The sequence below is a fragment of the Palaemon carinicauda genome, chromosome 38 (genome assembly GCF_036898095.1).
Source record: "Palaemon carinicauda isolate YSFRI2023 chromosome 38, ASM3689809v2, whole genome shotgun sequence".
Classification (NCBI taxonomy): Eukaryota; Metazoa; Arthropoda; class Malacostraca; order Decapoda; family Palaemonidae; genus Palaemon; species Palaemon carinicauda.
In genome coordinates, this window is record NC_090762.1 from 284,144 (window position 1) to 296,643 (window position 12,500).

At 36.5% G+C, this 12,500-nt stretch overlaps 1 protein-coding gene across 1 annotated transcript in view; it reads left to right on the top strand.

Annotated features, from left to right (window-relative positions):
* LOC137630027 (nucleolar and coiled-body phosphoprotein 1-like) overlaps positions 1 to 12,500 on the top strand; it is a 342,225-nt gene that overhangs the window by 34,186 nt on the left and 295,539 nt on the right. The gene's annotated exons all lie outside the window — the stretch shown is intronic.

A 12,500-nucleotide genomic window follows, 5' to 3' on the forward strand; every position in this document is an offset into this window, starting at 1 on the left:
ATATATATATATATATATATATATATATATATATATATACAGTACATATACAGTCCGTCCCTCTATATTCGAACCTATCAAATTGAATTCGGGATTGTCATACATAATTCATTTTGTCTTTCACTATTATAAATGTGGAATATCTGCATTTCTATTATGTATGAAGTAAGCTTCGTGCGCCAAGTTTTGTGTTTCTTTGCATAATTCTATTTTGTATACCTCCTTGATTGACATCCTTTTCTGCCAGAAATTTTTATCCGGTAAAGCTCTTTGAAAACTTTTCTCCTCCCTGGATTCCATCAGAAGTTTTCCCATTAAAGAAAGTTGGTGTGTGGGTGATAGTGTGTACGTGTGTGTGTGTGTGTATCTGAGAGAGAGAGAGAGAGAGAGAGAGAGAGAGAGAGAGAGAGAGAGAGAGAGAGAGTGTGTTATTTACGGAGACGTGCTAGTTGGAGATGGTATATGTATCCCAAGGACTTATTTTTTTTCCACTGAAATCACAGTTACAATGTATTACAAGAAATCACAGTTGCTATGTAGAACAAGACACCCTTTTTACTAGGTTGTTTCCATCTTTTTTTTATGGAATTTCTTTTTATTGTCATTCGGTCTTGAATTTAGTTGTTGATAAAGAAACACATCGTATTTTTTACTTCGGCTTTATTTTAATGAAAAAGTTGAATGTTTGATGGATATTTTGTTCTGCTTGAAGAGAGTTACGAAATAGCACTGATAGCTGACTTGAGTCTCGCCTAGCAATTTCGTCAGACATATCATAATTAGTTTATTCCGTCCCAAAGACAGTTATCAAAAATAGAGCTTCTGGTAAACTTTGGTGTGACGTTTGTTTGACAGATCAAGTTCAGTACATTGTGAGAAAATCATTCCTTGACGAAATACCAGAAATTGCTTAGAAAATTATGATAGTAATCAGAAAACCAAAATACAAAAATTTCCTACGTCTTCTTTCGTTAAGCGAATCAAAATCCTTCATATTTCAGCGTTTTAGATTAGCTTTCCTTTCTTATAATAGGAAGTCGTTAACCAATATTCGTAGGGCTGTTATATCATCAGTGACTTTTTATTAAGTGTCTCATATTCACTGGTGGTTAGGCCTTTGATAGATATTGATTGACAACACGACCTTAACTTCCATGTGAGCTACTGACTGACTTCACAAGGTCTTGTGGATACAGAGAGGCTTATCACATGTATATATTCAGTTTCTTGGTCATTTTACAAAAGTAAAATTACCTCTGCTGCGTATTAACAAACTTCAATGACTTGTGGATTAACAAGAGGTCGTGTCTCGCTATTATAGACTGTATTGGGTTGACCCTACTAGGCTTGATACCTGCCATGATGATCAGTTTTTCCAAAAATGTATTATTTTTAAGGGACTAGATCCTTAACGATCTGAATAAATTTGGTCAATTATTTGCACCACTCTCATAAACTCAGGATATAAATGATTTTATCATTTAGCTGTCATTTTTCCAGAGGAGCTTAATTATGTAATAATGCTCGTTCGATGGTTGATTGTAACAGCCTCTAACTAATCATCCTTTCAGTGTTTGCTGAAGTATAAAATGTTGGACGAAATTTAATCGCATATATAGTTCCCATGAGTATTAAAACTCATCTTAGCAGACAACAGGCTTGCAGAAAACTACTAGATAATTGGGTTTTTTCAAGTCTTAATAAGTTTATTGTAAGGTACTTTGACAATTAATTAATCTGAAGTTTATCAAATTGATTTGAGTACTCCAATAAATAAAAATCTAACTTAGATATCGAGTCTATATCCACACCTGCATATGCATAGTGGAAGAGATAGTTATGATCCATGCCTTAGATAGACCCACTCATTGGCTAACTCCAATGGCTATATAGCCTCTCACCAGAATCCACTACATATATACTGTACTTTGTAAGAACTAATAGCATAGACGATTATAGTCGCTGCAGAGATTCCGGGCTAAATAAGTCCCACCCCTGATGACGTCATGACCAATGACCAATCATGTCTCCCGCACTAACGTTGGCGACACCGTGATTGGCTATGACGTCATCAAGGGGTGGGGCTTATTTCACGCTGAATCTATGCAGAGACTAAAGTTATACCAAAAAGTGAAATGTGGTGACAATAAGGTATATCCGGTTGTGGCCATCTCGAGTATCAGTGAAAAGGGAAGAGAAGAGAAATTGATAGAGCCATCATATAAAATTATTTTTCTAATCAATCTTAATCTCTAAACTCAGCCTTACATATTAAGACTGAATTTTTGTCTTTCTGACAAGAGTGTTTTACCCCAGTCGTTAACTTATAAACTAACTACCTATACATATTCTCTCACTGCCATAGTATATTATTCGATATGAATGCATTTGTTGCAGATATTAATGTTTGGCACCGTCGTTCAATTAGTTGCATAAGATTTTTCATAATTCTGACCATCTTTTACACTCAGATCTTCCTGGACAGTACCACCCTGTTCGTAATATTAGTTAAGCAGTTAATTCTAATAGTCAGGCCTTCTCCATTGTGAAGCTCAATACTACACAGTATTCTAGAAGTTTTATTCCAGCTAATACCAATTTGTGGAATGATCTTCCATATCGGGTAGTTAAATCGGTAGAACTTCAAAAGTTCAAAATTGTAGCAAATGTTTTTATGCTGTTTGTATATGAAATATATGTTTTAATGCTGCTTCAGTTCTCAAAAAGTGTTAATTGTTTATTACTTTTCAAATAGTTTACTTATTCCCTCATTTCCTTTCCTCGCTGGGCTATTTTTCCCTGTTGAAGCTCTTAGGCTTACATCATCCTGCTTTTTCAACTAGGGTTGTAGCTTAGCTAATAATAATAATAATAATAATAATAGTTAATTGCATAAGCCCCTTTCCCTGAAACATGTTGTTTTGCCAACCCCCCCAACTTTTTTTTTTTTTTTTTTTTTTTTTTTTTGTGACGTTACAACCTCCACTAGCTTCATCCCATTTATATGCAGACGACTATATGCGGTAATAATTTTCCAATTTAGTTTTTCAAGATCATTCAATTTATTTTTTACGGTTTTTAAGTTAAATTCTTCGTGACTCGAGGATATTCATTTCGATGAAAATTGGAACCTATAAGCTAGCAAAGTAGAAACGAATGAAAGCCATAATTTATAACCCCGAAAGAGTTTTACGTTTCAGTATGAAACACGGCAATGAATGAAAAGCTTCCATCCAATGGCAGAGTGAAATGAGAGAGAGAGAGAGAAGAGAGATTATCTGTGCTCTGACTTTTATGGAAACTCGGCGTTGACCCTGATTGGATTAGTGGACGATGTGAATAGGATTCCCTTTTAGTTTGGTTATAGTTTGCTTTTATGGTGGACGATATTTGTAAAAAAAAAAAAAAAAAAAAAAAAAAAATTTTTTTTTTTTTTTTTTTTTTTTTTTTTTTTTTTTTTTTTTTTTGATGGTTGGAGGTAGTTCGTTTGGTTGCACGCGGATTCATGTTAAAAATGGAATGTGATATTTTATACATTCCATTCATACAAAGCGTAACTTGAATAGAATGGTATCCGGGATTCAGGTTCCATCTAGTTTTCAAAGCACGTTGTATATGTCCTTTGGATATTCATAAGATATTATTTTAGGTTCACATTTGGAATGGGTAACTGTAAATAAATAGATTTTAGGACTAGATATGAAGAGGAATGATTGTGGGTTCCAAATATATCACACAATGTTATTTACTCGTATTTCAGAATAAGGAATAAAATTTTCTGGCATAAGGTTCGAGTACCGCTCGAGCTCGATAGTTTCTTGTAATGTCCGCAACCTCACCATCCTTGTGAGCATATAGGATGACCTACTGTGTCATCAGCCGCCATTGCCTGGCTCTTCTTGGTCCTAGCTTTGGGATTGCAATTGCCCCCATGCCTCTGCTATTCAAGGGTGGCATTTAAACCTTTAAGAGTTTAATGGCAATGTGAAAGTTCTCATTACCGGACTTAGATCCTGAAACCTGGAACATATTTCAGATTTGATATTTAACAAAGGAAGAAAATTGAAACTATAAAGGCATTAGGCTTCAGATATAGGATGCCTCCTAGATTATTAATAAGGATAATAGGAGACTTTGTTAAGGTAGGTTGTCTCTGTGATAGTCTGAAGAACTTCTTGGCGTTTGTTTCCGTCATTAAAATCGTACGACCGGGTAGTTCACCTTTATGGAATATCAATGAAAATTATATCAAGCCTTTGTAACGGCGCTCCGGAGAGAACCAGTTTTCCTGATATGTTTATTTGTCAGTTGACTTTAAAAAAAACTTGTATCCAAAAAGAAACACCCAGTTTTCCTGATATGTTTATTTGTCAGTTGACTTTAAAAAAAACTTGTATCCAAAAAGATAAACACCCAGTTTTCCTGATATGTTTATTTGTCAGTTGACTTTAAAAAACTTGTATCCAAAAAGGTAAACACCCAGTTTTCCTGATATGTTTATTTGTCAGTTGACTTTAAAAAAAACTTGTATCGAAAAAGATAAACACCAGATGGGATTAAAGTCGCCCCATTAAATCATAGAGGCGATATGAAAGCGTCATTATCAACCCAGTCGTTCGTATGTTTGTTTAGCTTCGCTGCGTGTGTGAGAGAGAGAGAGAGAGAGAGAGAGAGAGAGAGAGAGAGAGAGAGAGAGAGAGAGAAGAGGAGGAGGAGGAGCCACAGCATCCATCCAGGCTTAAAGATGAGACACCCATCGCAGCATCCCGAGCGACACACCTACAGCTCGAGCTACCTATCCACCACCTAATCCAGGCTTCCAGCATCAGCCAGTTGTGTAAGCACTCTCCTTCCACTTCCTTTGTTTGGAAAGTGCTTGCTTTAGCACACGTGCGTGCGTGTATGCGTGCGTGTGTGTTGCATTCCCACAGAGCTCATTTTCATGTTAATACAACAAAGAAGCTTTCTAATGTATTTCGATTTCCGTTCGTCTTTGTTAGTGTGTATACAACATCATCATAACCTCGTGACATTTCTTGGGTAAATGGCTTGGATGTGGCACAGATATGTTTGATAATGTTTTTGAAAGGCCTCTTTGGATGTTTTTCTATCCTGGTTACTGCTAACTATTCCCTCTTATGCTAAGTTCATTGATTATATCAATGAGTCTTATGCTAAGTTCATTGATTATATCAATGAGTCTTATGCTTAGTTCATTGATTATATCAATGAGTCTTATGCTAAGTTCATTGATTATATCAATGAGTTTGTTGATATTAGTAGATTTATGTGGAAGGACAAATCAAATTCTCGCATTATATTCCATTTATTATTTTGATCAGAAGAGAATTTCAGTCATAAGAATTTATTCTTGTGATATAATGATGTACTCATCTGTGTATTTCAATGCAATGGAGGCCCAATGTCGAAAATAAGAGAAACAAAGTTGTAAGATATACCATATGATGGGGGAATTGGGTTAATTAGTTTCGGGTTTGAAAGTGTTGTAAAGTTTTATTTTTTATTCCTTTTTGACGCTCCTGGTAATTAAATACTTTTTAGGTTAGACGGTTATGATTAAGAAAAAGAAAAGAAAAAAGAATCTATATTATAGTTATTTTCTGTGAAAACGTAATTATTTCTCTATAAAGTATTTTCTCATTTTTCATTGGATTGACAGGATATTTGATGGAATACATCTGACGTTTGTACTCTATTCAACATTTTCACATACTGTATGTTATCCATGGCTGCACATCCCCCTCCCCCCCCCAAAAAAAAAGCGTAATACTGTAATGCAGTACCATCCTCATTGGTGGAGCTGTGAGAAGGTCTGTTTAAGCTCGGGAATGACCCAGGTCGAGCCCCTGAAATTAAATGACTATTGAACAGATGCTAGTCATTTGATTTGTAAAGCAACTAGGCACCAACGCAAAGACAATGAGGGAATTTTGGGCGTAGTTGGAATATACGATTTATCCCAAATTATCTTAAAAGCTATGCTTTTAGGTGAACGTGGTCAAAAACTATGGGTTTTTGGTGGTTTTATTATGTAATGTGGATGTCCGTCTTGAGGTGCATTTACAATAGACCTCTTTTTTTTTTTTTTTTTTTTTTTTTTTTTTAATGGGAACCAAAGTGCGAGATCGAAAGCAGCTAATTGTAGGTTTAATTCATATTCTGATAAATATTTGCATAAATCCCAAAATACAATGATAAGTTATGATTGCAGAGACCTTTATTATGATATAAGTAAATATGCACCGTTTTTATTATTATTATTATTATTATTATTATTATTATTTTTATTACTATTATTAATCTTGAGATCAAATAATGTTCACTTTAAACTATTTTTAACGTCGAGAACATTTCCGATTTCCTCAAAACCGATATTTAAAAAGATAGATATTTCACTTCCCTATGACTTTTAAATCATATACCAGTTTATGATCTTGGAAGCTACTTTGTGTGTCATTCACCGAAGTTAATATCCTCCATTTATGAGTCGGAAAGAATATCAGAGATTGGTCTTCCAACGTAGTTAAGTGACTTCTCTCCATTGTCTGTCATTGTAAAGGTAGGTTGTTCTTAGTTGATTATGATGTTATTCATTCTTTTGTTCCATCTTGAATAACAGTAATAGTAAATAATATGAATTTAAACGTGTGTGTGTTTTTTTTTTTTTTTGTAATCAAAATAAAGAGAATTAGAAACGCTTTTTCAAAAGATACTTCAAGCGGTTTGTGGTCTGTTTTTTTCTGTTTCTGACTCATATTTGTAGCAGTTTTGTTCAGGATTGTTATGGCAAAAATGTATTCCAATTGTACTAATGATTTGATTGTACTACAATTTTTCATTTTATTTTTTTCCTAATTTCTTAATGTGCTTGAAATTGCTTCAAAACATATAATTACTACTTTACCTTCCATGCAGGATGAAATTAAATTGATATCATTTGCAACTGCTGTACAAGTGTCTATTCCTTGTTAAGGAGGAGGTCATTTTTATATTCAAATTTCTTTCTTATTTTTCTTATGTTTATCAGAGTGGAGGCGAAGCACATGTATCTGTTGTTGTAAATAAAGATGGGTCTGAGTAAATGTGATATTGATCTTAGCCGATTTGCAACTGCAGTACAAATGCCCATTTCTTGTTAAGGACGAAATCATTTTTATATTCAAATTTCTTTCTTATTTTTCTTACGTTTATCAGAGTGGAGGCGAAGCACATGTCTCTATTGTTCTAAATAAGGATGGGTCTGAGTAAATGTGATATTGATCTTAGCCGATTTGCAACTGCAGTACAAATGCCCATTCCTTGTTAAGGAGGAGGTCATTTTTATATTCAAATTTCTTTCTTATTTTTCTTATGTTTATCAGAGTGGAGGCGAAGCACATGTCTCTGTTGTTGTAAATAAAGATGGGTCTGAGTAAATGTGATATTGATCTTAGCCGATTTGCAACTGCAGTACAAATGCCCATTTCTTGTTAAGGACGAAATCATTTTTATATTCAAATTTCTTTCTTATTTTTCTTATGTTTATCAGAGTGGAGGCGAAGCACATGTCTCTGTTGTTGTAAATAAAGATGGGTCTGAGTAAATGTGATATTGATCTTATCCGAATATTTAACGTGTTAGCTTCTTGTACGGTTTCTTCCGCTATCAGTAACTAAACAAAGATCAGTGCTTAGTAACCAAGTTTTTAGTGTGTATAACATGATTAGGAAGTAGTGGAACTTTTAAGTTCTTGTTTGCTGGCTTATCAAAGCTTTGGAATTAGTTTGTGTACAGTTGGGAAATCAGTTTAGAAGAACAAAACCAATAAATGAACAAAGGGTTTTCTCGACTGCGTCTAAAGTAGAAAAAAAATAATAATAATTGAACAAAGGTTTTCCTCGACTGTGTCTAAAGTAACAAAACCAATAAATGAACAAAGGTTTTTCTCGACTGTGTCTAAAGTAACAAAACCAATAAATGAACAAAGGTTTTTCCCGTCTGCGTCTAAAGTAACAAAACCACATAATAAACAAAGGTTTTTCTCGTCTGTGTCTAAAGTAACAAAACTAATAAATAAGCAAAGGTTTTTCTCGACTGTGTCTAAAGTAACAAAACCAATAAATGAACAAAGGTTTTTCTCGACTGCGTCTAAAGTAACAAAACCAATAAATGAACAAAGGTTTTTCCCGTCTGCGTCTAAAGTAACAAAACCAATTAATAAACAAAGGTTTTTCTCGTCTGTGTCTAAAGTAACAAAACCAATAAATGAACAAAGGTTTTTCTTGACTGTGTCTAAAGTAACAAAACCAATAAATGAACAAAGGTTTTTCTCGACTGTGTCTAAAGTAACAAAGCCAATAAATGAACAAAGGTTTTTCTCGTCTGCGTCTAAAGAAACAAAACCAGTAAATGAACAAAGGTTTTTCTCGTCTGCGTCTAAAGTAACAAAACTAATAGATAAGCAAAGGTTTTTCTCGTCTGTTTCTAAAGTAACAAAACCAATAAATAAACAAAGGTTTTTCTCGTCTGTTTCTAAAGTAACAAAACCAATAAGCAAAGGTTTTCCCAACTCTGTTGCATATTAATACCTTTAGAAATTGATGTAATATTAAGTAAATCATTTTTTTTGCATATTAATTCCGGAACATTTGTAACATTCAAATATCATCAGCGTAACCCTTGTACTTCATTGCATTTTCATTGGTGCTTTAAACACCGGTTTTTATAAAGGAATATTGCAGTGGATGGTTGCCACATCACTCCAGAATAATCCTTGATCTGGTGATGATAGTGAAGAGGGTTTATTTGTCAGTATCCTTTTTGAAGTTTGGATCAGCTGGAATATCCTACTGGAGATTTTCATGGACTTCAAGCTAGCAGTGACTTTCGTTTAGTTTATGTTATGTAAATCATATTTTTCGCTGTTTTTATTTTTGGGGGGGGGGGGAGGCTGGGGTTAGCCTTTATAGATGTGTTTCAGCATTATCCATAGGTGGACGTCGTTCCATCTTCCACAGAGGGGAGCTTCAGTAGGACAACTTTAACCTCGCTCTCTCTCTCTCTCTCTCTCTCTCTCTCTCTCTCTCTCTCTCTCTCTCTCTCTCTCTCTCTCTCTCTCTCTCTCGTTACGTACGGTGTATGTATGTGTGTGTGGGTTTCAAGAGTTAAGATCTGTGTCTGTTGTCTCACCTCTGACGTAACTTAGGAAGGTGAAAGTTTACGGATAGTTGTGTGATGTTGTCTAGCGTTTTCCAAGAAGCTGTAAAAGATTTTTGCTGTTATGATGAATTATGCATATTGGCCGAGGCCTAATTACCCTTGTTTTATTTCACATTAATTTGTCAACTGACAGGTCACGTGGCCTTTAGATATCCCCGTTTAATAATTTATGCTGATCATTTTAATCAGTGCTTATTCAATTCATAGTATTTCATAATTAATGCATTTTAAGCAGGTATTCGAATGTAGTTCTGCTCATGAGATTAAGGATATAAATCTTTTTGGCTTTAGTTAACTGGGTGATTATATTATTCCAATGAATAGAGTAATGATAGAGGCGAAGCGCGCTTGAATGTGGATGTCGTTTGGCCATTATAAATACAATCATTTACAAACCGGCTTTACAAAGGAAATGAATTTGAAAGGCAGAGTCAATCGAGTTATGATAATCAAGCTCCACATTATGATTGTATTTGCTCATCAAGGCCTCTGATTAAGTCGTTATTAAAGGAGATATTCTCTGTTGCCTCATTCATTGCGCTCTTGTTGCCAGCAGCGGTTATTCAAAAGCAACAAACATTTTACGTAATTAAGAGATGAATTATATTTGTAGTTGATGGAAGTCATCGTTTATTATTATTCTTGTTACTTCCTAAGCTACAACCGTAGTTGGAAAAGCAAGATGATATAAGCCTAAGGGCTCCAACAGGGAAAATAGCCCGGTGAGGAAAGGAAACAAGGAAAAATAAAGTATTTAAGAAGAGTAACATTAAAATAAATATCCTATATAAACTATAAAAACTTCGACAAAACAAGAGGAAGAGAAATAAGATAGAATAGTGTGCCTGAGTGTACCCTTAAGCAAGAGAATAGTGTCCCTGAGTGTACCCTCAAGCAAGAGAACAGAATTGTGTCCCTGAGTGTACCCTTAAGCAAGAGAACAGAATAGTGTCCCTGAGTGTACCCTTAAGCAAGAGAACAGAATAGTGTCCCTGAGTGTACCCTTAAGCAAGAGAACAGAATAGTGTCCCTGAGTGTACCCTTAAGCAAGAGAATAGTGTCCCTGAGTGTACCCTTAAGCAAGAGAACAGAATAATGTCCCTGTGTGTACCCTTGAGCAAGAGAATAATGTCCCTGAGTGTACCCTTAAGCAAGAGAACAGAATAGTGTCCCTGAGTGTACCCTTAAGCAAGAGAATAGTGTCCCTGAGTGTACCCTTAAGCAAGAGAACAGAATAATGTCCCTGTGTGTACCCTTGAGCAAGAGAATAATGTCCCTGAGTGTACCCTTAAGCAAGAGAATAGAATAGTGTCCCTGAGTGTACCCTTAAGCAAGAGAATAGTGTCCCTGAGTGTACCCTTAAGCAAGAGAACAGAATAATGTCCCTGTGTGTACCCTTGAGCAAGAGAATAATGTCCCTGAGTGTACCCTTAAGCAAGAGAACAGAATAGTGTCCCTGAGTGTACCCTTAAGCAAGAGAATAGTGTCCCTGAGTGTACCCTTAAGCAAGAGAACAGAATTGTGTCCCTGAGTGTACCCTTAAGCAAGAGAACAGAATAGTGTCCCTGAGTGTACCCTTAAGCAAGAGAATAGTGTCCCTGAGTGTACCCTTAAGCTAGAGAATAGTGTCCCTGAGTGTACCCTTAAGCAAGAGAACAGAATAGTGTCCCTGGGTGTACCCTCAAGCAAGAGAACAGAATTGTGTCCCTGAGTGTACCCTTAAGCAAGAGAACAGAATAGTGTCCCTGAGTGTACCCTTAAGCTAGAGAATAGTGTCCCTGGGTGTACCCTCAAGCAAGAGAACAGAATTGTGTCCCTGAGTGAACCCTTAAGCAAGAGAACAGAATAATAGTGTCCCTGAGTGTACCCTCAAGCAAGAGAATAGTGTCCCTGAGTGTACCCTTAAGCAAGAGAACAGAATAGTGTCCCTGAGTGTACCCTTAAGCTAGAGAATAGTGTCCCTGAGTGTACCCTTAAGCAAGAAAATAGTGTCCCTGAGTGTACCCTTAAGCAAGAGAACAGAATAATGTCCCTGCGTGTACCCTTGAGCAAGAGAATAATGTCCCCGAGTGTACCCATAAGCAAGAGAACAGAATAGTGTCCCTGAGTGTACCCTTAAGCAAGAGAATAGTGTCCCTGAGTGTACCCTTAAGCAAGAGAATAGTGTCCCTGAGTGTACCCTTAAGCAAGAGAACAGAATAATGTCCCTGAGTGTACCCTTAAGCTAGAGAATAGTGTCCCTGGGTGTACCCTCAAGCAAGAGAACAGAATAGTGTCCCTGAGTGTACCCTTAAGCAAGAGAACAGAATAGTGTCCCTGGGTGTACCCTCAAGCAAGAGAACAGAATAGTGTCCCTGGGTGTACCCTCAAGCAAGAGAACAGAATAGTGTCCCTGAGTGTACCCTTAAGCTAGAGAATAGTGTCCCTGGGTGTACCCTCAAGCAAGAGAACAGAATAGTGTCCCTGAGTGTACCCTTAAGCAAGAGAACAGAATAGTGTCCCTGAGTGTACCCTTAAGCTAGAGAATAGTGTCCCTGGGTGTACCCTCAAGCAAGAGAACAGAATTGTGTCCCTGAGTGTACCCTTAAGCAAGAGAACAGAATAATAGTGTCCCTGAGTGTACCCTCAAGCAAGAGAATAGTGTCCCTGAGTGTACCCTTTAGCAAGAGAACAGAATAGTGTCCCTGAGTGTACCCTTAAGCTAGAGAATAGTGTCCCTGAGTGTACCCTTAAGCAAGAAAATAGTGTCCCTGAGTGTACCCTTAAGCAAGAGAACAGAATAATGTCCCTGCGTGTACCCTTGAGCAAGAGAATAATGTCCCCGAGTGTACCCATAAGCAAGAGAACAGAATAGTGTCCCTGAGTGTACCCTTAAGCAAGAGAATAGTGTCCCTGAGTGTACCCTTAAGCAAGAGAATAGTGTCCCTGAGTGTACCCTTAAGCAAGAGAACAGAATAATGTCCCTGAGTGTACCCTTAAGCTAGAGAATAGTGCCCCTGAGTGTACCCTCAAGCAAGAGAACAGAATAGTGTCCCTGAGTGTACCCTTAAGCAAGAGAACAGAATAGTGTCCCTGAGTATACCCTTAAGCTAGAGAATAGTGTCCCTGAGTGTACCCTTAAGCAAGAGAACAGAATAGTGTCCCTGAGTGTACCCTTAAGCAAGAGAATAGTGTCCCTGAGTGTACCCTTAAGCAAGAGAACAGAATAGTGTGCCTGAGTGTACCTTTAAGCAAGAGAACAGAATAGTGTCCCTGAGTGTACCCTTAAGCAAGAGAATAGT